The 26,718-nt window shown below is 47.8% G+C and overlaps 1 protein-coding gene across 9 annotated transcripts in view; it reads right to left on the bottom strand.

Moving 5' to 3' along the window:
- Positions 1 to 26,219, bottom strand: part of ZNF536 (zinc finger protein 536) — a 424,854-nt gene extending 398,635 nt beyond the window's left edge. For 6 of the 9 annotated variants that reach the window (XR_014237940.1, XM_082369426.1, XM_082369433.1 and 3 more), the window contains exon 1: positions 24,561 to 26,219. The gene's annotated coding sequence lies outside the window, so the exon portion shown is untranslated. Of the gene's footprint in view, positions 1 to 21,179; positions 21,506 to 21,597; positions 22,297 to 24,560 lie in introns of those variants that run through there. The other 3 variants (XM_082369430.1, XM_082369429.1, XM_082369431.1) reach the window with 3 other exon arrangements.
- Between the last annotated feature and the right edge of the window lie 499 nt (positions 26,220 to 26,718).

Below are 26,718 nucleotides of genomic sequence, written 5' to 3'. Positions count from 1 at the left end.
ATAGTGCAATGGTGACACGCCCCCCCCCCCTTTTCAATTGTGGTTAAATCAGTCCTTTTTAAACTGATTTTTTTTTTTTCAAAGAACAGGAACAGCTTCTGCTTTAGGAAGGAAAAAAGTAGAAATTAAGCATCGGGTTGGGATTAGCGTCTTTTCTGACTCACTAATCTGATGAGGCTTTTATTTGCAATGCATGTTCTCCTTCCCTATGACTAAGGAAGGGCTCTCACACATGGCTCACGGACCACATGCCATCAATTACCCATCTCGAAGCGCAGCCGTGACTCACCTGAGCCCAGCTGAAGCTGTCGCGCTACCCCACATGTCCCCAGAAACCAAGGCTCCCCCACCCCTCCCTCTACCCCTGCCCAGCCAGGACGCACAAGCACAGGCAATAGGCAGGGAAGTCACAGGTTCTGAATGACACATTCACCTCTCGCTTGATCATCCAGCCCCACATTTCAGCTGCAGAGAACAGATCAAAACAAGGCAGAAACACAATTCACGAGCAATTTTTAAAATCCAAGCTCTGCGGTGTAGGGTCAGGGCCGGGGACTGGCTGCTGTTGATACAGCCCCAATGACAGATCGAGTCCCTGGGCCCGAAATACTGCCCCACGCTGAAGCCCAAACTGCAAAATGATTTGCATTGATATGATGAATTATAAGCTCCAAAGAACCTTAAATTTTCTATGTCTCTTAAAATTTTGATAGAGACATAAAATGGCTTATAGAATTCTAATTATAGCAACAGACTTCAAAAAATGTCTCAATGTCAGAGATTAGTGAATCAAAGGCACATTTTTAAAATCAATTCTTGCTTCTGAATATTAACAGTATTTATCATTCATACTGCCCTCTGGAAACACCAGCTAGGATCCCTCTACACATCTGACGAGGAGGGTCTCCCTGCGGTTATGCGGCTGATGAAATGAGGGCTCCCAAGGGGTGAGGATTTGCCTACAGGGCAAAAGTCCCAACTGGAATGAGCACTGTGGGTGCTGCTTCAGTGGCTGATACCAAATCTTTCCAACTATCTATCGCTCATCATCATCGTCTCAAAATACTCTCTACCTTCTTTAAAGTACTACAAAGTCAATGAAGTTAAAATTAAATTACTTTCATGAGAATCACGGCAACTTTTTAAAATAATTAGATATGCTCTAAATATTCCCAAAGTTGAGAATCTTTCCCTTTTACTGTTCCTACTATGTAGGTACAATAAAAATAACTTTGGAAACTACCAAGTTAGTTTATCTGGGATCTGACCAAAAATCTACCTGTCTTGGTCTCCATCCTATCTCAACACCTTAGCCATATACGAGGAAAGGCTCCCATTTTTCTGGGTACCTATGTTCAATTGCCAATGCTTCCAGTGTCGATGTCACAGGCTTCGTGGGTTGCTTACGGTCGTGTCTACTCAAAGAAAAGAGAGGAACGTGTCTCTCAAGCTTATTTCATTAAGAAAACACATTAAAAAACCCCAACGTCAATTTTCATGGGCCTTAAGGATGCTATTGACGTGATGAAGATGGAAGAGGCCAAAACCTCAGGCCCCCTGCGGCACATGCACCTGCCTCCTCCATGCCCTGGAGCCCTTCTTCAGCTTCCCCTGAGGCACCCAAGGCCCAGGAAGACTGGGGGTGTGGTCCATGGCCAAAGCCAGCCAGGGCCAACAGAAATTGCAGGGAGCACTCCCTAAAGTGTGTTTTTTTTTTTTTTTTTTAATTTATTTATCTTTGGCTGTGTTGGGTCTTCGCTGCTCCACGCAGGCTTTCTCTAGTTGCGGCGAGTGGGGGGGTTACTCTTCATTGCAGTGCGCGGGCTTCTCACTGCAGAGCACGGGCTCTAGGCACACGGGCTTCAGTAGTTTCAGCACGTGGGCTCAGTAGTTGTGGCTCACGGGCTCTAGAGCACAGACTCAGTAGTTGTGGCGCATGGGCTTAGTTGCTCTGCAGCATGTGGGATCTTCCCAGACCAGGGATCGAACCCATGTCCCCTGCATTGGCAGGCGGATTCTCAACCACTGCGCCACCAGGGAAGCCCCTCCCTAAAGTGTTTTTAAAGGTGAAAGAATTTAATAATTGTTCTTTTTTCAAGGGCAACCCATCCCTTGAAAAGCCAGCAAATGTTAAGGAGACAGTTTTTAAAGGGCCGCAGGGACTGTACGTCGGACACCTGTGTGTTCCTGCTCATACGCTGCTATCTCAACATATTACAGGGAGAGTCCATGCACTGACAAATGCAAAAGCCTGAACGTTTACCTAAGACCATTTGCACTCACCATAACCATATCTTGTCTTGAGTTCTACTATGAACCATCATTTCATAATTATGCACTTAATGAAGAGAAAACTTCATGGGTGATTCAAAATGCATCAGAAATGGTTTCTGGTTGGCCTCTAGCCATGCAGACATGGGGCCTCATATAGAACTATGCCCATCCTGATCCCTGACACCCAAGGTTCCCCAGAGAGGACCCTGTGATCAGGCGGTCCCAGCTGCCCACTGACAAGGTGCTGCTGACTTGGGGGACAGTGGGGAGTAGACAGGCCCCAAATGTTCATCAAGAGAGGCCATTAACCAAAGCCCTGGGTGACATGATGGACAGATCATGTGCGCCTTGAAGACTCCCCCAAAATTCAGAGACAACAACAACCAAAAAATTAAGTTGTGTTTTTAAGTATTTGACACTTGATACCTGTCCCCCTGGAAAAAAAAAAAGGCATCAAAACAGTCATGGTTGGAAAAATCAAGACTAACTCTGTCCTTCCATTTACTATGCACTTTAGTACCTTCTCAGTCATACGGGGGAGGGTGTAGAGAGGAGAGAAAACACAGTCATTTTGGTATCTAGGGAATCAAGTGGCTCTACCTGGTCCTCTCACTCTCAGGCACCAAAGCTCAAAGACTCCTCTAAGTACAAACAGTGCCCCTCTCTTCACGCCCAGCCCTAGCAAAGCCCTGCTCTGTTCACTGGCCGAATCAATCAGCTCCACCACCACTTTCCCAAGACCCTTCCAGAACCGACTTCCAGCAAAGGGCAGAAAGCACCCCTTAACAAAATATATGGAAGCACTTCTGAGACAGATGCCAGAGAGACATGCCCAAACACCCCAAAATGGCACCAGTGCCTGCTCCTCACTGCTCGGTGCCCCAAAAGCTCAGCTCAAATGTGTCACAACAATGTGACCAATCTTTAGATCACCATTAATGTATATGTTCCCTGCAGATGAAACACAGACCTCTGCATCACCAAGAGGGGACATGGGTAGGGTCTCTGAAGGAAGCCTGCACAAGAAAGCCCTTTTTAAAAGTGCATTTTCATCTTTCTTTTTTACAGTGATCTTCTGCCATGGTGGAATGTAAACACCACAGGAATAGACAGAATCGTGAATTAAGGATTTGGATGCCTTGCTTTAGAAGTAATCTTCAAAGAATGCACATCCCAAACATCAGAGTCGCACCACAAGGCTCTGAGCTGCTTGCGACTGCCTGGAAAACAGCACAGGTCACACCTATTATTACCAGTTGGGTCCTGAATTGCTTTTAAAAATCAATAGAAAACATGTTCTTACATCTCATCTACTTGGCAAGAGGGCAGATTCAGAAAGTGCTTGTCTTTGCCCAGAGAAGAAACCATTTAAAGGATGTCCCCCATAAAGTTCCCAGCAGCGGGCATAAATGAGAACTGTTTTCGGTGATCGCTCTGCTCGATGCTTCCCCAGGAGAAGGCACTGCAGACTAGTGGCTTCGTGACCTGCTCCCCTGGCCCTCCCCTGGCCTTCTACTTCCGCTCCCCAAGAAGGCACAGGGCAGCTGGGGCTGTTCTCCAGGGCACCCAGCAGCTCCCTCTCTGTTCCTTTGACCAAATCTAAGTAATCACAGCCCCGAAATAAACAGCACAGTGGAAAGAGAGGTTTTATGGACAGGGATTGGGTATTTCCACCGGGACGCAGCCCCCTGCTATGAGCGTGGGTTTTGGTAAGTCACCTGGCACTCTGAGCTCCAGGTTCCTTGTTTGGAAAATCGGACAATGCCCCTACCTCACAGAACTGCTGAAGATTCAGTGAGAAAATACACGTGAAGTGACCCGTAAAACACATGCCACAGTGGAGCAGTGTGGCATCCTTGCCCTCCTCCCCCTCGTCTCAAGCATCGGTATTAGTATTCGCAGCTGTAGTGCAGCATTCATTTCCAAACATTTAGGAGCACAGTGCTAGGCACTGAATCAACGTTTGCTGAACAGTTACAGGGAGACGGTATTTGATCCATACAGCTCAACTTCTTCAGGAAAACTCAGGCAAGGGCATCCCCAAAGCCCAAAGGCAAAACCCACGAAATAAGCTGAATGTGCCTTTGTGAGCGTAGGACCCAGAGCGTCCTTTACGATTAAATCTGTATGAAAAGCACAAAAGTCAAATGCTGAACCGTACATTAATTATGCACAACCAAAGATATGGGAGAGGTTAAACCCACATTTGGCTGCAAAGTGAGTTCTTTTATTTGATATGAAATGTGCACATGGTGATGATTTGTCCTTCCTGCTTAATGTCACCAAACTTCTGGGGAGGGGTGCTAAAAAGACAAAAGAAATAGACAACCGTTTACTCAAGGGTCTTCCTTGTTAAAGGATGAAATCTAATAGGCATAAGAAGTAATGGCTTCTCAGAACCACTGCTGGCCAAGGTCAAAAGTCAAATGCACCTGGAGCAGTATTAATAACATCTTGTCCCACTTGCTCAATTAGGGAGTTATGAAGAGTATTTCTAACTCATGTGGAATTAGTGGTTTATACGATGAAATCTTAGAAGTCTCTTTCTGAGCATATACACTCACTGCAGCTAGACCTTTCAAGAACATCTCCCCAGTTTCACCATATAGAAATTTGAAGACTTATTAGCCATCCAAGCTTCGTAGGTTTTCTGTTTTGTTGTTAGTTTTGCTTTGTTTTGTTTGAAGCTATATGGTCTTAAAATCAAAGATGTGTTGATAAATTGTGACAATTCCCTTGTCATCTTCTACTATTTTCTATCTGGTTTGAATTCAAACACGAAGTTTCAGCCACCACACTACATGTGGCTCTTGCATGAATAGGCCAGGTCAGTTATGCCCAGTTTTGATGTGTGGGGTGCCAGAAAAAAGTCTCAGTAAGTTGAGGCCAAATAAAGGATTTGTGGGACTACTGTTGCCCAGAGTGGAGCCTTCTGATGTTGTCACCTGCTCTGCAAAGTGACAGGTTCTCAGGAGGATAAGTATCTGGAATCACTTCTGTGATCGTGGCCAGGAATACTCTCTAATTTTGCAAAATGTCACCAAATTAGGACAACCTGGAGAAAACCAAGTAAACAATAAATAAGGTTTGCTAACGTTTAACCACTTCTCCAAATTTATTTCATAAACTACCACAGCAGAACTGGAAACGGCCACCTGGACCAGCTGCTGGGGTCCATGGACATCAGCACCATCTACAAAACTGAACTCTCAAGAGTGGGGCCCAAGAATAGGAATGTTTAACAAGCCTCTCAAACTATTCTCTTATCTGGCTAAGTTTGAGAGCGATTGGGCAGGCACACCTTCCTCATTTTACAGATAGGAAAACAGATCCAGCTGGGGTCATAAGGTGCCTAAGTGACTAACCAAGCAAGGGCCAGGACCCAGATTTGTGCCTCCATCCTACGTTTGACTCTGAAGTGTATACTGGCCTGCCATGAGGGCACAGAGTTGGGTCCTCATGAATACATATTTGCATTCACACAAACAAATAGCTGAAACACAGCAGCCGAACAGGACGCTGGCGACTGGGAGGCCACAGGGAAGAGAGGCTGGAAGGCAGACGTGAATAAACCCAAGCCAGAATCCCATGAAAAGCCAGGTTCCTCCCAGCCCTCTGCTGGGAGGCGGGACTCCCCTCCTTAATTAGAGGTTAATTACAACAGGTCGTCACCAAGAGGCACAACACCAAGGGATTTCTTATTTTACCTGATCACAGAACCCATTCACAATGAAAGCCTCACCCCCCAAAAAGTTTTGGCTTTGAGTAGTAGTGGTCTCAAGCCTCCCTCGTAGAGTCTTATGATCTTTATTGTTTTTAAGCAATTAGCAGACTTCCTAACTCATTGAATGAAAAAGAAAAAAGCACCCAACTAGATAGCAAATAGTTTTTAGTACAAGAGGTCTATCAAATCACAAACAATTCACCGGGAAATTATTCTAAATCATTTCAAAAGACCCACATTCCTAATTCTTTATTAAGGTTTTATTACTTCCCTCTCCCATCCCGAACCCTTCCCGCAGGTGCCAGACACCCTGTGGGGTGAGGGTGGGGGACAGTTAGTGGCTGTCAAGGCACTGACACACCAAGGGAAGAAAAGGAGAATTCTGTCCTCAGGGAGCCTGCAATCTAGTAGAGGAGAAAAGATGCGCATGGGAAGAAGATACTCCATTTAGCTCACAGAGTAAACAAATAACATGGGTCAAAGGGAGAAATTTTATACAGTGGAAGAATTCTGTGGGACAAACAGGTGGAAATGGAGACTTGTGGGACAGCCCTTCCCAGATTCATCCCCGTCTTTTATTTTTCTGTGGAATTCTCAGTTGCTGTTGACTTGTTGGGAGGAGGAGACAAGCATCTCCAACACTTTCAGAAAATAGATTCTGCAAGTCGCACGAGCCTCACAAAGCTCCCCAAGATGGCAGTCACTTGGGCAACAGGGTGTGACATAGGTTTAAAGTCCTCTCTCCCCTTCTGCAATCACGCTCTGTGATTCGAGTGTCTCGTTGAAGCCAGTGGGGTGGCTCCACCTCACTCATCATTCAGATGAGCGCCTCACCAATCAGGGAGTCAAGACGGCATCTTCTCCAGGCCCCACGGCTCCTCTGCCCAGGGACCCCCATCAAGTGCTGCCAAAGACGTGAACGCAGAGCCGCTAACGACTCTATCCGTGTTAATCAGGGTCCCACGCAGCTGGCTCTCAGCAGCGACAAAGACCCCGATGAGGGCTCTCCGTGCCCAACGTACTGATGTCAAGGGAGAGGCCGTGGTGGAGACTGCGTGGCCAACCTCGGACGAGATGGCCCGGGCAGGGGAACGGCTTGAGAGAAGAGGCCTCCATGGCCACAACACAAGCCAGAGGAGACACATTCGACTGAGCAATGCCCCACAAGGGGGAGAAACTTGGCAGTAACACTGACATACTTTCTATCTAGAGACAACCACCCTTCTGAATCTCCATCATGGCAACCTCTTGGTAGTCCGGAGAAAGCCACAGCTGCAGCTTCCATCTCTAACCAGGAACAAAGGGCGCATCATGGCATGACATGACATCGTTCTCAAAGATCATGGATAAACTCCCAAATACATATTTTCCTTTGGGAAAGTAGCAGTCTTTCAAAAAGCATTTGTTAATTGGCCGCCTTTGCAAGCCACTGTTCTAGGTGCTGGAAGGAGAGTCATCAAGGAGCCTGAAGGGGCCCTGGCCTTGGGGAGTCTAGTTCTAGAGGAGGGAGGTAGACAGAATGCATGCTAACACTCGATGCAATCAATTAAGATAAATCCCGTGAAGAAAATAAAATAGGACCATGAGCTAGGAGGTGAGCAATGTGGCGTAGAGGAAGAGGGAAGCCAGGAAAAGCCTCTCTGAAGAGGTGGCCTTCGGTGGGACCTGAGGGATAAGCAGAAGAGACCAGGTGAAGGGTGCAGACGAGAGCGTTCCAGGCAGAGGAAATAGCCAGGCCAAAGGCCTCAAGTGTGATCAAGGTTAGCGCACCCAAGGAACTGAGAGAAGGCCAGGGGGCAGAGCCTAGCGGATGATGGGGAGCAGAGGGGAGATGGGGACAGCAAGGTACGAGGCAAGGCCATGATGGCTCCATCCATCAACACGAGCTTGTCAAAACCCTCCTCAACTGGATTTTTACCTCCTAGTCAGCTCAGTGGCCTCAATTTCAGCTTCAGCCTGTTCTAAATCTTTTAATGTTCTTTATGGGCATTTCCCAAAAGGAAAGAAACACCTGTCTCTTCAAAAAACAAAAACCTCTGGGCAACCCTGAGGCCGGATGGGCACGGCCCTCTTTACCACCGCTCAGGTGGGTCCTATCTCTGCCTCCTCTCTTGACCAGGTGCTGGTCAAGGTGTTAATTAGCCACATACCCCCTAGAGGGAGAGGCGTCTGGAGGACACTGACGCTTACGGGGCAGTGAACGATGAGAGCTCTCCCTCGATGCAGCAGTCTGGAAGCCTTTGTCCAAATAGAGGAAAGGTGAGGCCATTGCGGGCAGACATCTGAGTTTTGAAATTCTTCTGTAATTACGGCTTTAGTCAAGAAAATGCACATGAGTTCACAGGATGATAAATATTAGCATGCTTCTCCAAGTTCAAGTGAGTTGTCAATAAGACAATTAAAGCAGCATCAATAATTTGCACTGTATGTTATTATCTGCTAGTCTAAATCCCAGGCTTTTGTGATCTCAGGAAAACAAAGGAGGACAGGCAGCGGTGATACAAATACTTTTTGCACAAGTGAGAGATGTAATTCTGCATTAATGTAACAGCACAGGACCTGGGGGGCGGGATGGAGTGTTCTTAAGTGGGGTATGAAAGACGTGGGGTAAGGAAGAATAGACTAGGTGAAAAGGACTGTTACAATGGAAAATTAGCAAGCATGTGTCTAAGGTGGATCAATCACTCATATCACGTGGCCCCAGTCAATAGGAGCCTGAATAAGTGCTAGCATTGACCTTAATCAACTGACAATCGCTACTCGGAAATCAGAAATGCTAGATTCTTCTAAAAGAAGAGGAAGCTACGTGAAACTTTGGGTGAAATTAATGAATGTGAATGAGCATGGCCTTTAAGACTCTGTGTGTGTGGTGGGGTGGATTCGCTGGCGGTCCAGTGGTTAGGACTTGGTGCTTTTCCTGCCGGGGCCCATGGCCAAAAAAGCAAACAAAAAAAGAGTGTGTGTGTGTGTGTGTGTGTGTGTGTGTTTGTGTGTGAAGAAAATAAAACAGGACAATGATACATATATACACATACATACATATACATGTATATACATATATACATATATGTGTATATACATATACACACATATACATATATATTCATATACAGATATGCATACATACATATTCATTTATATGAAAACCATATAGTATTGTGCTGAATTGGAATTTGGAATGAACTATCTCTTGAATACAAAGTACATGGCAAAACTTTTTCATTGTTCCCTAAGACAAAAACCTACACAATGCAATCTCTATACATCTGCAGAATCAAAAATCATTTTCCTCCAAAAATAACTTGCAAAGCATTAAATGCACTGGAATGAAAGTAGACATTAAAACTACTATTTGTTGACACTTTGTGATTTAGGATTGAAGAGAGAAGTTTTCTCCAAATTAATGAGCCAGACATAATAGAGCAGTGTCAAAATATTGATTTTATTTTATCCTACCTATTGTTGGCACTCTTCTATTAGTTGGAGAAAAATATAATTTTTTCATTAGAGTTATCATTTGTTATTATTACATTATTTGCTATTTATTATGGAAAAGAAATCTTATGTCACTTTTCAAGATTAATATAGAACAATCACATGGAAAGGCATGACAGAGACCAAAATAAAATACCAAATGCTTCCCAGACAAATTTACTATAGACTGAAATATTTCTTAAAAGGAAAAGGAAGAATTGTTGTTTCAAATTTCATAAAGTATATATAAATTTAGAGCTATATTTATATACTTGGATAAAATATTCCAACTAAAGCTTAGAAATTAAAATGATTATATTCATGCTGATATAGCTTACTTTATAATAATCAAATTGATGAGTGGACAATAGCCAACATATATTCACAGAGCTGAACAGATAAAATGGGGGAATACCACTTACCAAGGTCTGTTCCTTTATTCTAAATAATTATTTTTTATAGTGCCCTTAAATGTTTTTTCTCGTAATTCATCAGAGATTTTTGCTAAGGAAGGGGAAATATTTAAGCAACTTTTCTGAAAGTGTAATAAGTCATGCATTTGTTTCCATAATTTTTCTTTTGAGGCATTTACATTTTAATATTTTACATCAAAGTTATGATGATGTGAAATACGATATATATGCAGGGTGATTTGGAATGTTTACAGTTATTTAATGAAATTTACTTAACCATTTAAAACCAAATGAAGAGAAGAAAAGTTCAGTATCCAAAGAGCCAGGACATACTTCATTTTCCACTAAAAAATTAAATTAAATTTAAAAGTTACCAATGTAATCATGTAAGTAATGAATCAAAAGGACCAGGCATGTAAATGTATACTTTCAAGTTCTATAGCAAAAACTCCTCTTTGGACTTATAGGTGACATAAACAAGTACCTAGTTGTCCTGTCACACTGTCCCTTTCCTGAAAGGGGAAGGTGTTCATGACCCCCAGAATGAGCTGGGAGGTGAGAACCTCCTCAAAAATCCCAAGACACCTGAATCAAGTACAAACTTGAGGTGTCTCCATGGAGGCAGAGGCCCTGTGGTGACGTTGTCCCTCATCACCCCAGAACTCTGCACACTGCCTGACATGGGTGCACACTCAGGAACAAAGGTGGGAAGGGATGGAGGGAAGCATGTAACCACCGTGGCCATGCACAGGGAAGAAAGGGGAACTCTGAGATGCTGGTGCAAACTCGAGCTTTACCCTCGCTGCTCTGAGACTGCATGAAGTATAAACAAGTCTAACCAAACAAAGTACAAGAGAACTATGTAGTCAGGGGACACCCCCTAGAGTTGGGGTGGGGGGCAGAGGGGAGCCAGACATCACAGAAGTACTTGTGAATCTCAACAGAACCTAAAATGTAAGAGAGCTTACATAAGTTTTGTCTTTGCAGCTAACTTTATATGCACTTCGTGCCTGGCGCAGAGTAGGTGTTCAGTGGGTATCTGTGGAATGAATGAATGAATTGTATAGAGAGAAGAACGGACGGAGGGTAGGAGGCAAGGGCCACTTGGAAGGAAGATATTGACTTTGGATGGCAGAGAAGGCCACAGCCTCCAGTAGACACCCTTCAACAGAAGTGCCCCTCAACAGGCCGTGCTCACAGCAAACTGAGGGAGTGGCCCCAGCTGGAAGAAGTCTCCTTCCCCAGGTAAAGAAAGAACACTGCACTGTTCTTTGCGGGAGCAGTACATACCCAGCTCCAGCCACCCTGGCCTTCTTTCTTCTCCTCAACCCATCGAGATCCTTCCAACCTCAGGGCCTTTGCACATGCTGTTCCCTCTGCCTGGAAGTTTTCCCTACCCCTTGCTTTACTGGTTCCTTCTCACCTTTAATCCTCCAAGAACAGCACTGACCACCTAGTTGAAGAGGCACTTCCCCACAGCCCTCTGTCCTCTTCCTTCAGTCTTCATGGTCACAGTGGAAATGATAAATACCGTGTCTCTCTTGTGACTCCCTCTAGAGCTGCAGGAACCATGGATGCCGGGTCCACTGCTGTGTCCCCAGCACCTAGCACAGTGAATATCTGCAGGATGGACAAATCTGAGAGAACAAACTGCAGAGCATGGCGACACTGCCCAGAGTGGTATGAGGGGAGGAGTGTGACAGGAAAGCAGCCCCCGCCCCCTGCCAAGGGCTCTGCTCCACGGCACACTACTCCACCCGAAGAAGAGGAATGAATGGTTCATGAGGCTCAGAAGCCTCAACTCTCCAACTGCTGTATGTGTTCTAGAAAATCCCACTTCCAGAGAAGGTCCAGGCCAGGTGTCCCAGAGCCCACCAGTCACAGGCACAGGTCCATTCAGAGAAAGCCCAGCAATGCCATCTACCAGCTACGTGACCCTGGGCAAGTCACACTACGTGGATATGCCTCAAAAAGCAGAGTGTTCTAAGGATTAAATCAAATGATATCTTGCATTTTAAAGCCCAAGGTCACCTATGTAATAAGCACTCAATAAATGCTAGATGTTTATTTACAGGACCTGATCTTGGTTTCAAATTCCCTGCAGGAAGGTGGGATCTTTTTTCTTAATATAACATCACTAGGGTACTTTCCAAGGATAACTGACATGTTGATTTTGTCGTAGATTCAGGATCCCCTCCAGTGAGGAACAGCCAACCCAGAATTCCACCCTTTCCCCTGTAGGAAAAAGTAAAGGAGTTATGTTCAACTCCCCACCTCTGTCTTGGGTGACTCATCTTGAATGCAATGGCCACAAGTTCAACTCATTAATTTTATACTTCGTGCGCAAGCATTTGGCTCCCTTGAAATCAGCTAGTGAGTGTATTCAAGTATGCAAATTAGGTGAGCCTCTGATATATGTGTGTGTGTGTTAAATCTGGAACCTGGATCCTAAGGCATCATCTCCACTGCCTGCACTTGTGCTTTTGTCCTGGTATAACAGCCCCAAAAGTGATTCTGCTCTCCCTCACACCACTAATCTGCCTAGGACACAGAATACATTTAATACATATTTTTTAAAAGATTGAGTGAATGAATGAATGAACGAATGAATGAATGACAGCAGTGTCTCCTTGGGACCTTTGGCTTGGGTTCAGGGCAAAGATGAAGAGCAAGGCCCACCAAGATTCCCGCAACCAGTGTGTGGTATGGGTGTGTGTGTGTGTGTGTGTGTGTGTGTGTGTGTCCTGGAAACACAGTGTTAACATTTGATGGATTGGAATGAGAATGTTTGTTTAGTAAATACTTAAACCCTACCCCCCCTCCCCCGCCATACCCTTCCACGAACTCAGCTGACCCTTTAAAATGCATCTTCTGAAACATATAGGAAATCAATCAGCTGATACTCATTGATCCCCAGGTAAATAACTCCAAAGACCAGCCAGGGAAACAAAGGAGGAATGACACTTCACCAGGCTCTGCAAATGATTGATGGCTATAGTTTGGGGTAGGGTTTTCATTCCTAAAATATTTAACAAAATGTATAATGCAAGTAATAATATTAGCTGGCCATTTGTAGAATAGCTGGTCTCTGGGATCATTAATTAATCATTTTCTCTTTTAATCCTGATGACTCAGTTAGGGAGGAAAAATTATTCCAATTCTACCGATGAGAAAACTGAGGCTTAAAGACAGAAAATGCCCTGCTCTCAAACAGCTTGTAAGTGGTGGAGCTGGGTGTCGAGCCTGGTCCCATTTGACTGGTCCTGAGCTCTTTATCACTATGTTACACTGCTTAAAAACAAAAACAAAAAAAATGCTTCTGGCTCTTCCTCATTTACAAACTTGATGTTTCCAGCTCAATGAAATAAGCATTTTAATCATGAAATGAAGGAGGGAACATCCCTAAAAGTTAAATAATGCAAAAAAACTAACTTATAGATATTGATATATCAAGCAAAGCATGTACTATGTAACCACTGCAAAAATTTAATTAGCAAATAAAATGCACACAAAGAATTCCCCCATAAACACTCCTTCTGGAGCAATGATACAGTAAATAGAAAGGAGCACAAAGTTTCCTTGTGTTAACCTAAGGGTTAACAGTTGGCTGATGATAGAAATTAATCAAAGGAGGGGCCCCCAGCTCCCTAGTGCAGCAACAATTCGATTCGCCTGCCTTCGAGATGGAGGTGGGCAAGCACAAGTATCTGCACATTTAAGCACAAATTATCATATCAGAATTCTCATTGAATTCTGCTCAGCCCTGATTCCTGGAGAAATAAGTGCTCCGTCCCCAGCCTCCCCAGGTTGCTGGGCCCCTTCACAATGACCTCCACAGGAGGCCAGCCTCTAGCAGAAGTGAGTCAAAGAGACGGATTCTAACTGGAGAGTCTGTCCCAAGGAATGAAGCAGCTGGAAACCACTCCTTCTTTAGATCAATGAACAAATTATTTTATTGAAGGTGGTATTTGGAGATCACACACAAAAATTAACAGGATTTTTATCGGAGCAATATTATCATGCAAAGGGAGAGAAAGTTTTCAGAACAGCAGACCCCCGTTGTTCCCAAGATCCACACATGGGCCTGGTGTTTGTCACCTGAGCAGCCAGGCTCCTGAAAAAAACATCTCACACGGATCTAGCTCCTGTCAACCTTTTGAGACAGGGGGGAAAATGTGAGGATCAAGTTGCTGGTATCACTGAGATAAAAGGGCGGCATGTCAAAATGCAGCCAGTTCTTCCGGGAGGGTTTTGAAAATGGTACGTACTCTAATATCTGCAGTATATTACTTGACCTCACCAGACAGCCATCGCTAAAGAATAAATATGTCAACAGGCACGGCATGCACAGACCCCCAAAAGACAGGCATATCACCACTCGTTACATCACAGAAGCATTGTCACGGAAATGCCAATCAGATGACCAGATCCTGGATAAGCCCATCATTTCTCACGCACTTAGAAAGCCACTGTGTCTTCCTTGGGGTGGCAGCAGTTATTAAAGGGGAAACTGCCACCTTACAGCCTTAATCAATACGTTTTTAGATGATGCAAATGTTCATATCATCTTACCTGTATTTCTTCTGCCTCCAAAATATGTTAGATGAGAATTTTAAATGGGACTAAAATTCTGACGGCCCCACCACCACCAAACTTCAACAAAGCCTTTTTTAACATACTTTCCGAATTCATGTGCAAAGGGTGAAACAGCTGAAAAGGAGGAAATAGGTGGGGGGTGGGGGGGAGGAATGAAACAAAACAAAACAAAAAACACACAGAAAATAGATATTAAGTTGTCAAATCAATGATCTCAGAAAAGAATTGCAGACAGGGTGTCTGGTGTTTTGCTTCAGAAATGGTGCCTCCAAAGTCCATGAGAGCTCCTGGCAAGGCTGGGCTTCCGATGGCTCAGGGTGGCCGGGAGGACTCGGGGAGGAGACCTAGTGGCTGTGGGGACCAGCATAGAGGCAGCCCTCCACCATCAGGGAAGTTTCGGCTGCACAGATTATATCCTTTCATGTCGGCGTGTGGCTGCTTTTCTCCCTCCCCGCATTCCCACATTCTGCACTTTTCCACCTTTTGAACTCTTCTTGGGCTATTGGAGCGGGATTGCCACCCACCAGCACGGACCCTCTTTCAGGTGGAAAACATTTGTGAATAAAGTTTCTCAGATGCTGCGGGAATCCCGCACTGAGTTTAACTGCCGGATCCAGCCATGTTTCATCACTGAGATGCTCTCTGCTCAGTGCAAATGTAAGGCTGCTGAAATAGCCGCTTGGCATCAATAGATTACAACCCCCAAACTGCGAGCCCTGGCCGAGGACGCAAAATAATTAAAGCACTTTAGCTGTAATTTTGATAAGATTTCCCACCCCCTTCAATAGGCTTCATGGAAATGACAGCCTTTCTGTAATAATTTGGAAGGCTTTGCCTGACTTGACTTTAATAGATTTTAATAGAGAATTTTAAAAATTTTTAAAAGAACAAAAAACATGTTTGTGCCACTTTTTTCTCTAGCCAATAAGGAATAAGTGTTTCCAGATATTTTGAAAGATAAAATTAAATAACCAAGCTATTCAAAGAGATTAAATTCCATATATAATATCTATGTGGCCTGTGATCTGTTTGCTTCTCTATAGTTGATGCAGTTTAGCTGATACAGTTTCCAAATATTTTCTCCTTCTTGAAAACAAATTTACAACAATGCATATGTTCTCCAAGTAGCAAGTTCTGGTTTACATTTTTAACTTTCATGTGAAAGGCGAGTCGCTGTGACAGGGAAGGATGATTGCGTTCACAGCCCTCTCCGAGTACTGCCTGGGGAAGCAGGGGCGCAGGCAAGGGCAGCAGTGTGAGCTCCCAGGCTAATGAGGCTGGCTTCAAACCCTGGCTCCGCCATGCTGGAGCTTGTGGCTGCAACAAGTTGCCACAACTCTCAGTTTGCCCACTGGTGAAACTGCACCAAGGGATGCCCTTCAATGTGTTGTTAAAAGGACTATATAAGACCATGCATCCAAGGTGCAGAGTGCAGGGTCTGGCATGAGGCAAGCACCCAACAGCAGCCATTGCAGGTGTCGATGTTCTGGCCACCTCTACACACCTACACAGAGGTGCCCCAGACCTTGCCTCCTCAGGTACTTGGAAACTACAGGCATAAATATTCACTGAGAACCCTACGATCTAGCCCTTCCATGAGCCAAAATCCCATCCAAATCTACAGGAATTATTTTGGAACCTCAGACGTGCAAGTGAGAACATCATTGTAATTAAGGCTGTATGGGCATTTCTGTGATTAATCTCAATGTTAGGGACTTTGTGGGTTGGCTTTTACAACCTAAAGAGGGTTACTTCATCCTGTCTATGTGTATGGGTGAACGTGTATTTGATGACAAAAAACCAAAGGCTAAAAGATCGTGAAGGGGGATGATGGTTCCAAATGGATGGACAGGGTGAGATGTGGAATGAAGCCCTGGGGAGCTGACAGACCAGCCTCCGGGCTAAAGAACTAGCTGGCAGAGAGAGAGAGAGAGAGAAGGAGAGAGAGAGCAATAGACAAGCCTACCTCAGTAATCAAAGACCAGCTAAACACAGTACAGGTAATCAAAGCTGTAATGCCTTGATATAAAACTTTCAGGTTAATGTCAGCTCAAGCCTACGGTGATCATTTTTCCTGTGTCAAAATGGCACAATTTTCTCACTGTAAAACTACAGAGTAAGAATAGGTAGGTAGAGGAGGGGGGACCCTACAAACTGATCTTCCTTCCTGCATCTCCTAATGCCTTCGAAGCATCTGAATGACCTTCCTGTCACTACCCATCTGGAGGCCCCACCTGGAGGTCTGTGTCCCTCAAAAAGGACTTGTTCTGGATGCCCAGACCTTCTCTACCTGGTGTCAGGAGGCTGTGGATGAGCTGGTCGGGTCAATGATGGAATCTCAGAGGTTTTGCAGTGAGTGTGCTCCCAGGAAGGGCAGCTGGCCATGGATCAAGGGAGGTGTTCTGAGCAGGAGAGGGATTGAGCGTGCCAACTCCAGAGGCAGACTGGATGGGCTCTGAACCTGGACCCTCCACTCCCCTCTCTCAGTGTCTGAGATTCCCTTCCTGAAATTTGGGACAAATATAGTACCTGCTCATAGAGGGGTTGGTTGTAAGGATTAAACAAGTCGAGTGCTTAGAACCCATGCCTACCGCCTAGTAAGTGCACAAAAATAAGCCACTGTCATCATCCTGCCAGCAGGATGCCCAGCCTCAACTCGGAGCCTGAGAACTGTTGCTTTCCACTTCTTGGTTTGCGTATCACAGTCAGGGAGCCCAGAAACACAGTTCTCACTGGCAGGGCCATTTTCAGTGTGTAACTGATATAAAAACAGTCAAAGTCGAGCCCCACGTCTCCTCTCCAGATACCCTCCACCCAGGTATTCTTCTACTATGGACATTCTCCCTCCTCTTGGACCCCCTAGGTCTGCCCCCATTTGGTACAGGCAGGCCCTGGTGTCTCAGGGCACTAGGACATGTGTGTCTCCCCACCAGCCTGTGTACTCCCAGGGGGTCAGACCTCCCTGGCACATAGAAGGTGTGGGAAATGAGCCTGATTTTCCCCCAGGGGATGTATGGAAATGTCTGGAGACACGTTTGATTGTCACAACTCAGGGGAGCTACTGGCATCTAGTGGGTAGAGGTCGGGGATGTTGCTAAACATCCTACAACACACAGGACAGACTCTACAACAAATGGGTAACATCCCTAGTGTCACAGTTGAGAAACCCTGGTCTAGAGAAACAATGTTCAGGCTAGTCTGGCAAGTTCCACCAAAGGCCTCACCTGGATCTTGTCTCTTAGGGCAGATAAACCCGACCTCCAGCATACTCAGAGGCTGTGAAAAGCCAAGTGCTCAATGCCCTCTGTAGTAGCAAAAACTCCAATATAAGAGAAACCAAAGATCTACAATGATTTTTTAAAGGGAAAGTTGAGCGGGTGGTATCCTCAAGCAGCCAACAGAGCCCACAAAACCAGCCCTGATCTCTGCACGATGAAGCCCAGTGGCAGATGGTCAACAGAAGCCTGATGATGGCATAACTGGTCGGGAAGTCCCCACTCCCACGCAGGCACTGCTGGTGCCCAAGCCAGGTGGCTTGCTGAGTGGCCCACCTTCGTGAGGTGGCTTCCATCCATGTCTGCCTTCACTGGGGGGCGGGGGAAATATATATATATATATATGATCTAGGAAAGGTGACCTGCATTCTTTAGGGTCCATCTTCTGAGTATATATGTCCCCCTCCACTTTGTGATTCCTTCAGCTCTTTTAGCCCCGACCCCTCCACTGTGCACATACACTGACAAACTCACTAATCTACCCTGGGTAGTGCACTCTGAGTAAATAGGAAATCATCTCCTAACAGCTGCTTCTAGCAGGAACACCCTCCCCAGCACATGCACACACGTGCACAAGCGTCATACACTCTCACACGCTCACACACACACTAGCATCACCACAATCAAGACCCTGGTGGGCCACTCCCTCCCTGGTTTAGCTCGATTTGACTGCACACATGACTCCCTAGCTTAGCTTGGCTCTCACCCTCTAAGGGCACTCAATGCCACCAAGCGTGGCCCAGACAATCCAGGCCTGAGCAATCAACCCTCTCCTTGATAAAAGGCCTCTCTCTCAACAACTCCCAACCAGGTACCACACAACCAGGTAAAACACACAGTGAGCCCCACCAGCCAGACCCTCCATCCCCATCTTGCCCTGGGACTGCTCCTTTCCCTCCAGTCCCTCTGCTGTCCTACCATGGCACGTCCTGGAAGGGGGCACGTCCTGGAAGGGGACACGTCCTGGAGGGGGCAGGCCAGTGTGCACGGCAGGCACGGTTTCACCAAGAAAGCTCCTCAGCTCACAAGCTCCTACTAGCAAAGATGAGTCTCTCCCATGTCAGTGAACTTGTATTTTGCTTTTAGACTCCAAAACCCAGCTTTCACAGCCTGGGAGATGGCATCAGGTCACCTGACTGCCAGCATCCTTCCAGCCCAAATCTGTCTCATCTGGAGACAGGATGAAGCAGGGCTGAGCACTCTCACCTGCTCTGGGTCCTGGCAGAGGTTTTGTGGGGGACTCCTGTCCTCAGCGTGGACAAAAGCCGACCTACAAAAAGCTCACTTCTGTTTTTAAACTTGCGTCAAGTCTCACTTTAAATAATGCTGAGAACAAAATGCAAGCTGATATTTCAGCTTACTTAAAAGGCTTATTAAAAACACTAAATCCAAAGACGTTAAAAAGCTATAATTGTCCTCATTCATACTGGAAAAATAAATCTATTTGCTTTCTTCTTTTATGATCCTCTTCTTTAAAAAAAAAAAAAAAAAAAAAAAACTAAGTTCATCTATATTCTCATGAGCATCATTGCTGTCTTTCTTCCCTCCATTCAAGGCACTTTAAAAACACCTGTGCCATTCACAGCCAACTTTTGAGCAAAAGGCAACCACGTTTGGGGAAGGATTTTTAACTCTGATTTCCTTACTCCAGAGATAAGCTCCTCTTGCTCAAAACTGAGACAGAGTTCAGAGTTCGTTTGAACGGGCTCGTGGATTTTATAGGTCTGATCTGTCGAAAATTTCTTTGGTTACCTAAGGCAGAGCAGACAACCTAATCCATCAGCTTTTCGGGGCTCAGCAGGCAAATGATTCCACATTTCAGCACCGCCTTCAGCGCCCAGTGGGCAACTGTGGTTAGTAGGGCTGCACTTCCTGGCCACCTCCCTGTCCTCTCCCATAATGGAGGTTACTGGCCTCTGGCTTGAACCAGAGCAGTGTGACTGTCGCTCCCCGTCCCGCCCTGTGTCTTCCATGAAGACAGCCCCAGCCAGCACTTAACTTGCTGAGTTGTGAGATCTCAAGCCTGCTCAGAAGTTAAGCACTCCAGGCACAGACCAAGAAGGGTTTTCAGAGCAGTGGTCCAAGAGAATGCAAATTTATTGAAAGCGCTTTCTCCAGGTTTTCCATAATTACCATTTATGTCTCCAGGAACTGTTTCCCCGAACCCAGTTTAGGGTGAAAGCATTTTAGAGACTTTCTCTGCAGATGACATATGAGGTACTAACCTTTTTTCATATGCCCAGATGTTAAGTTCATTTTCATCACATTTATGTAAATTTCATTTGAACAGTAAATCAAAAGAAATCTTAAATCACTGTACACTATTTAAAGATCCACACTAAATCCGGTTTACTTGCAGTGATATTAACATAAAGTCACAGTTAAGGGACTGAAGGTAGGAAGCAGATGTCACAATCCCTTCTTCCATGCAATGGCCCCAGAGAGACCCAGGGTCCCAGCAATCCGTCAGATCCAAATGTCTCTGTCTGGTCACAACTGGATTCAAGTGTTACTAGCTTAAGGGTATTCTGTAAATCGATGCCTTCTAAAAGTTTCCCAAACTTTGGGAAAACAGGGGTCCCTCAGTCTAGGGACCTGCCATCCATATTAGTGTCTGGACTCAGGCACTGCAAAGTTCAAAGGCAGGAGCCCAGTAGTGGACCTCTGGCAGCTCGCTCCCTCCTCAGTGGGGGAAAAAGTTAATTCCTAGGGCTCTGCAGGCCTGCATTTGTCAAAGCCCTGGACGTCAGTGCTATCATTACCAAGCAAATCAGCCAGGCGGTTAATGGTGGAATCAGGAGACATTTGCACTCCACTATCAGAATGACATCATAACTAAGGCAGCCTTCAGCCAGAAGCCCTAGGCTCTCCCTAAGCAGAGGCCAGAAGGTTGCCCGCTGCCCCCCTGCGACTCCCCAGGCCAAAGCTGAGTCCCCTGCCCCTTCCAGTCAGGCTGGTGGGTCCAGCTGCCAGCAAGTTCCCTAGCAAACAGAAAGTAGGGTTACAGTTTTCTCCCAAGAAAATCGACTTTCCCCCCAGGTTCTGAACACTGTAAATAATAATAATACATGATTATGTATTTTTAATTTGAGGTACTATAAAATCACTTTCCTGGACAGGCCAGGGTTGGTATTTTATGAATACAGCTACATTTTGGTTATAGAATTTATGGCATTTCCAACAGAACTGTCAATCTCTCGGTGACTCTGTCTTTAGCAAAGAAGCCCTGCACTCTCTCCTTCAAGCACTAGAAATAAATGATGCTGGAGAAATGGGGGGGCGGGGAGGCAGCTAAGGGAGAAGCCCTTTCCGCTCCTGTTGTGCCTGTTTTTCTTTCTTTTTAAAGCACAGCCGATCACACACACACACACACACACACACACACACACACACACACACACACACACAACCAGAGACACAAACCTTAGAATAATGGGGGAGGCATTTGGCGACGAGCTGCATTCGCACCGCGGCGCGAGATGCAGCCGGCCCGGTTCGCCCTCTCGCTCGCAGCTCTGCCCTCCACAGCGGCGGGGACCGACAACACGCCCGGACCCGAGAATGCCCAACTCCACCGTGCCCCAAAGATCGCCTCCCGAGTCTCGCTACAGGTACACGCGTGGTCCAAACACCTCACCTGGCCCGAAAACTCGGGAGACAGAGGGAAAAAAAAGTTGTGCGAGCTGCCAGCCTGGAGCGCCGGAGCCCGCGGCTGCAGTCCTCCCGCCAGCAAGCAGCCCTCGGCCGAGGCCCGCCCGGCAGCGCGCGGCGTCCGGGCACCTCGCTCGCCGGCTGTGCGCGCTAACCTCGGGGCGCACCGAGGCCACGGCAGGGCACTTACTTGGCACTCGCTTTTGAGCGTGCAGGTCGTCGCAGTTTTCACTTGGGTTTTCAAACAAGTTTCAGGGAGGGAGAATGAGGGGGGGGGGGAAGAAAGAAAGAAAGAGAGAAAAAAAGAAAGATCCAATTATGCAAATGGGCTCCGGACTGGGAGGCGCGCGTCGGGTCTGACGCCGCTACTGTACGAGTTCTCGGAGCAGCCCCGGGCCGGGCAGATTTATGGGGGCGCGTCACGGCTACGCCAGGTCCCGCCGCCGGAGCATCTCGAAGTTAATTAAAGCGGTAATGTCCACTTTCTCGGCGACCCTCCGTCAGCGGGTTTACTGTTTCACTATCCAACCCGACCCGGGCGGGGGCGGGGGCGCTCTCCCCGCGCCTCTCTTCCTTCCCTCTTCTTGCTCCCCCTCTTTTTCCTCTCTTTCGTCTCTTTAAGTCGCCTGCCTTCCACCCAGTGAACAATGAACAAAGATGTGAGTGATGGGAAAAGATCGCCCCCTCCCAACCCCAGCAGTGAGCAAAGCCGGTCTTAAAGTAAAAATCCAGTTGCTAATATCAAACTGGGAAAGAAAACAGAGCGTTCCCAGTCTAACCCCCCCCCCCATACACACACGCACGCACGCACGCTCACCCCACCCCAAGTTCACCTAAGCCTTGGCTGGGGGCGGGGGCGCAAGGCCAGGGCTCCAGGGTCTGCCCGACGCGCCCGGGACACCGCGGACAACGAACACCGGGGGTGGCGAGAACTCGGACCCAGCCCGCTTCTCGCGCCCCTCCCCGCCTGCCCTCCCCCCAACCCCCTCCATGCGCCTACACCGGCAGCCTGGCCCCGCGGCCCGCTCGGGCTGCCCGGCGGCCGGATGCGCTCAGCAAACGCGGCCCCTGTCGGATTTCTGCTAAACTGCACAGCGGCGGCGGCTGTCGGGAGAAGGCGCAGGAGCAGCCGAGGCCGGCACCGCGCGCGCGCTCACCCCTCCCGCCCCACTGCCCCTACCCGCGGCCGGTCTGCCGCCCGCTCCCACCCGCCTGCACCCCCGCGCGCCCACCCGCGCCGGCGGACCCTGCGGGCGCCCGGACCCGCAGTCCAGGACGCCGCGCAGCCGCCGTATTTTCTGCTAAAGTGAAAACGAAGGCGGCTGACAAATCACGTCTCCTGTGAGGCACTCGTTAGACATAACAATATCCAGCAAACAAAACCCAGCCGTGGCTGCGACCGGCGCGCGGGGCTGGGACCCCGCCCTGCCCCTCTTCGCCCCCCGCTCTTTGCTCCGGCCTCCACGGTCCCCAACCCATCCCCAAACGATCGTCCGACCCTCTACCTAACTCGGGGTTTGTGTGCACGTTCGCCGAGAGGCGGACAGTCGGAACGTTCACAATACAGAAGTGAAAAAAGGAGGGGGGGCGGGAGACAACTTTCCACCTGTCCCCAAAGAAAGCCCTGCAGGAGTTTCCTCAGAAGAGTGGGGTGGGGACAGATCTCTGCCCCTAATCAATCCCCTTTTCTTTCTTTTTCCTAACTTCCCGGCGCCTGCGTTTCCACCTTCCACTTCACATACATCCATCTATATAGAGATATCTATCTTTTAAATTATTTGCAAAACTGCAACAGATGGGCGCGTCGAGATCTGGGCACTTTCCTACTCATCATCAAAGAAAACCTCCCCCCCCCCCTTTTTTTTTTTTTTTTTGCCTAAAATACATCCCGGTCCCACCTACGACTGTTTTCCTCAATTCTTCATCTTCAAAAAATAATGTCTTGAAGCAAACAGAAAGGTTTATCAGCAAAGAACATTTTCCCCCCAGTCATACATCTGGCCTGGAGCTTCCGTTGCCCCAAATTGCACTCTTGCCAGACGCCCCCAACCCTCTGTCTCCCCGCCTTCCTGAGGCCCCACGCCCGCACTCCCTCGCTCTGATTGGCCTCATTTCTTCCAGCCCAGGGCTGGCCGGCTCAGTTCTCTCCATAACCTGTTACTTATTTATTTCTTTATTTTTATCTTTGGCCCCCGGCTTGGCCCCAGGGCCTGGGCTAGGCTGGGGCAGTGCTGCGGCCGCCGCCTGCACAGGCAGGCGCCACGGCCTTTCCTGGGGTCGCGGGTTCGGACCCTGGCATCCCGGCCCCACCGAGCCCCCGGCCTTGGCCTCGCCCGGCTCCCCGGGCACAGGAGGCCAATGAAAACACAAAATGGCAGGTCTCAGCGGCCCTTGGCGCCCGCGAGTTTGACACACTGTAAGCATCAGCTAACTTTGATTAAAAAAATTACAAATTACCCTCTCTCCCCCCGGCGGCGGGGCCGGAATTCCGCAGCGAGCCGCGAAGGAAGAAAGGGAACGAGGGGCGCCCGATTCTCAGGCAGAGGAGAAAATGGGGAAAGTCACTTGAGCAGAAGTTTCTGTGGCCCCAGCCTCCCCGTCTCCATACGACTCCCCCCACCCCACAGACCCTTTTGAAAGTTTCCCGGGTCCGAGAGCGGCTCGCGGGCCGCGCGCGAGTGGGGGGCGCGGGCTGGGCCCGGAGCGGGGCGCGGGGTCCCGCTGGCACGGCCGGCGCGAGGCCCGGCGGCTCCTTTTCAAAGTAACGGTCCCGGGACCGCGGGCGGGGGAGGCGGCGGCCCAGGCGCGGGTCCCGCTCGCCGCCGAAGTTCTCTAGCGCCATTCGATGCCGGGCCGCCGCCGCTTTCTCGGTTTCTTCCTCTTTTTTTCCCCCCCGCTGACAGCTTCTCTCGCCAACGTCACAGCCACGGATATTTAATTAGACCGTATTTTTTAATCGCGATGGGGCGAGAAGGAACCCGGCGGCAGGCCTCGCGGAGATGGGGAGGGGGAGGGGATGGGGGCCCACGCCAAGAGTCCAAACTCACTTTGCCACCTCCCGGATGCCGGGGCCACCCCCCCGCCGCGCCCTCCCCGCCCCCCACGCCACCCCCGCGCCGCGCCCCGAGACCCCCCCACCTTTGTTTTCCTTACCTTAAACACTGAAACGCGGGCGTCGGGAGCAAACTCGGGCACGTAAACGGAGCGTTGTAAAAGATTGTGTTCAATGAATAATGAAACATGTCCACATGATTGACTTGATCATTTTCCGGGGCTGAGGGGGGACGGGCGCCCTGCTCGCGCGCCTCGCTCGCCCACTCGGCAGAGCCCTGCGAACTGTTCCCAGCCCAGCCGGGGCAGGGCGGGCTCGATTTTCGTCTGCCTCTTTTCAGAATCGCCCCGTTCATTGATACTCATCACCCAACCCCAGCAGACATCCCCATCCCCGGCTCGGCCTCCCCCTATCTGGTAGGTGAAATGCATTGTACCATTAAAAACGCTCTCCATTGTCGCCCTGGCATAATTCACAGCAACTAGATAGGTCTTGCGGCATTTAGCTTTGATGAGCCAGAGACTGAACCCTTGATATAATAATCTACAAAGAATGGTGTGTGATCGTCCATTTTTTCTCTCTGTCTAGCAACTAAGAAACCATTTAACACAGCGCAGCTTGCTTCTGACCTTGAGCTCATGTAAACACACTTATTAAAATCTATCTATTCTCCAAGAGCTACATTCTGATTGTCAGACTCGTTACTGAGACATATATCAGCCCCTTCGCTTGTCACTACTTTGCATTCCTGCCTTTGACTAAAGAATTTTTTATCCAGCCGAGAGGGAGAGATTGCCACGGAGGGAGAGAAGAGAGAGACGGAAAAGGGGAGAGGAAAAAGCGTAATTCTTACCTGCTCCTGAAACTATTTAAAGTCTGTTTCTTTTCTGGGGGGAAAAAAAAAAACTCCCGGGTGAATCTCGGTGGACAGCGGGACGCGGAGAATCAGTCACAGCCCGGGCGTTTAAGGGAGTCATCAGCGATCAAATGACGTTGATCCGCGCTGTAACCTTGTGGCGTATTTAATGTAAATAAGGCAGTTATGTTGCCAATCGCCGCGATACAAACACGGAGAGGTCCTCAGCCTCGCCTCCCGCGCCTGCCATTAGAGGCGACTTTATTTACAGACACTATTTAGGAGATCATGATAATTCTAAAACAATACTAGTGCCAAATGATTATGAAAATATGATTTTAATTAATCACGTAGTAGGCAAGGAAATTAGCATACGGTAATTAAACTTCGAGAAAAACGTCACGCAGGTTCTCTGCCTTATGGGTCCAGAATAATCAACACGCGGTGGGCTCCAGGACTTAATTATCAAACAAAATAACTTTTTTAAGGCAACTTTGCAAATGCTGGTCCTCAAGGCAAACGCTTTGGTAAATAATATAAGGCGAGGTAACAAGGTAAAGATGTGACTGATGCTTGAGGTTGGGTTTCCATGAAGCAAGGAAGAGGGGGAAGAAGGGGGAAAAAGCTGAATAATGCAATTATGGATTCTCTGTCCTAGAGTTGACAAAAGCTGGTGCCTCAAAAGCCTCTTTGTTATGGGATTATATAATGATCCTGGTGTCATTATGGGGAGAAAAAAAGATTCAGTAATAATAATAAAAGAAGTATCCAGATACACCAATGAGGAGCTTGTTTTAAAGAAAAGGCTCGCATGTGACATTGGGGCATGTTAATAGCAGAAACACTGGATCCAAAAGAGTTGACAAGTAAAGCAGGAGAAAGGGAGGGGGAGAGAGAGAGAAAGAGAGAGAAGGGGAGAGAGAGAGAGAGAGAGAGAGAGAGAGAGAGAGGCCTGTGCTGTGCCTGATTAAGAAATGATGGAGACAGATTGATTATTCAAAACGTCAAGCCACAGGGACACTTAAAACATTGATTCAGGTAAGACTTGTTCCAGCCTGCCCAGACTGAGTTCCCCTAAGATGACCCAAGGGTTTAAACCAGGGCACCACAATACATAAAAAGCAAAAATACAGAAAAAGCATGACACAGCCTCCCCATCGCCACCCCCTTCCTACAGGAAGGAACCACTCAGTTGCAAACAACCGGTCCAACAGTGGGGCAAAAGGTGCAGAAAACTTCGTACTGGAGGAGCAACCAAGCAGCGGTCAGGGACTGGGGTCTCAGGCAACAGGTGCGACCCAGCTGCCTGGGGCACCGGGCCTTGGCACCTCACTGTGGGTGGTCCCCTCCACAGGCGCACCATCGGTAGGCACCCGGCCTGGTCTCCACTACCTGCACCCTGG

The sequence above is a fragment of the Balaenoptera borealis genome (genome assembly GCF_965194805.1).
Source record: "Balaenoptera borealis genome assembly, chromosome: 19".
NCBI classification, from domain to species: domain Eukaryota; kingdom Metazoa; phylum Chordata; class Mammalia; order Artiodactyla; family Balaenopteridae; genus Balaenoptera; species Balaenoptera borealis.
The sequence above is the reverse complement of the archived record's forward strand: the minus strand, read 5'-3'. Positions and strand labels throughout refer to the sequence as shown.